Raw genomic sequence first — 1,517 nt, forward strand, 5'->3', positions numbered from 1 at the left:
GGCCCCGCAGCCCGGGGAGGCTGGGCGCTGGTAGCAGGCTGAGGGGGAAGGTGTAGAGGACCAAAGCGTGAGGCTGAGAAGCTTTTCCCTTCGGAAGAAAAAGTAGGTGCCACGTGAAAACGGAAGGAGAGAGCAGCTGAGATGGGTAAACTCGATGCAGGGCTATGCCAGAGAATTTAGGCAGGGTGCTGCAACGAGCCAGCTCTTGGGAAATGAGGAAGATACAGGGATTTACTGCCCTATTCTTGGACGTAACTGTCCCCAGGATGTGTTTCTTTGGTATATCCCGACTATTGTTGGGGATGCCAGTGGACATGTCATTTAATTTGCTGTCATAAAAGTGTATTTGAAATCAAGGAGATTTCAGCCTTACTTTAAGTGAAGTTTTTGAGCACAGACTGTCAGGGTTGAAAGATTTCTGTCCTTAAAATAATGGAAAACATTGTAATGGTTATTGTGTGGAGAACAAGTTTTTGTTTCTAATTAGAGACCTGTCAGGTGAATAGTTAACTAAGTTTTAATATGAGTTTAGATCCACAGTTCAAATCAGTTTATTGAGTGTTTGCAGACAATGGCATATTGCCCAACATAATCCTGAATTGATAGATTCGGGGGTTTAGCTGAAAAATCATTAGAGGGAAAAGTATTGTTTTAACTGGAGGAGTACAATCCATAAATCCATTATGCCATGTAATATGCTGATGCATCTTGTTTACTTGAAATCACGTTATTCTGGTATCAGCCTAATATGTATTAATTCTTTTTTTTTTTTTTAATTTGTGATATCCAGAATTTCCTTCTCTTGTTGGTTTTTGTCTTTTCTCCTAATTGAAGTTGGATTGTGGCCCCTTGCTCTGGTGATAAGGCAGCTCCATTGCAACTGCTACTTCTTTCTGTTTTGCTTTAATTGTTTTCTTTCTTGGAAGTTGATTTTTTTTTTTAGGTATGGTGTTGGTGATATTTTTACACTCTTTAAGAAAAAAACAACACACTTGTAGGGTTTTAGCAGGTAATATGATTTAATATCTTAAGCTTTTGTGTGTGTATCTGATGTTTGGTTCTAAGTGTATAAAAAAACACCTTTAGATTTGAGAGGGTTTATAAAGTTAGACACAGAATGAGGGGTCATCCTGGCGGCCAGTCCAAATGTCAGATTGGGAATTAAAGTTGTTTAGCGATGTGTCTCTGAAAGTCCAGCAGTGGTCCTCTAGCAATTGAAGTTTTAGAACTTTTTTGCTTGGCCAGGAGGTCACAGCATCACCGCGGGTTGCAGGGACCCATCGAGGTGAGAGGGAAGCGCCGCTGCAGATGCCTGCAGAGTTTGTTGTCCTTCAAATGTGAACAAAAAACAATTGAAAATTAAGGGGGTTAGATCAATTTAAAAAACCCCAAAACACACCGTGGAGGCTGCGGCTGGAGCTGGTCAGAAGGTGCTGGCGGTGGGGACCGGGCCGTGTCCCGGCGCGGCCGGTGGCGGAGGCCGGCGGTGACAGGCGGTCGGCCCGCGGGGCGGAGGG

The sequence above is a fragment of the Chaetura pelagica genome, unplaced genomic scaffold (assembly GCF_000747805.2).
Source record: "Chaetura pelagica isolate M959 unplaced genomic scaffold, ChaPel_1.0 scaffold309, whole genome shotgun sequence".
Classification (NCBI taxonomy): domain Eukaryota; kingdom Metazoa; phylum Chordata; class Aves; order Apodiformes; family Apodidae; genus Chaetura; species Chaetura pelagica.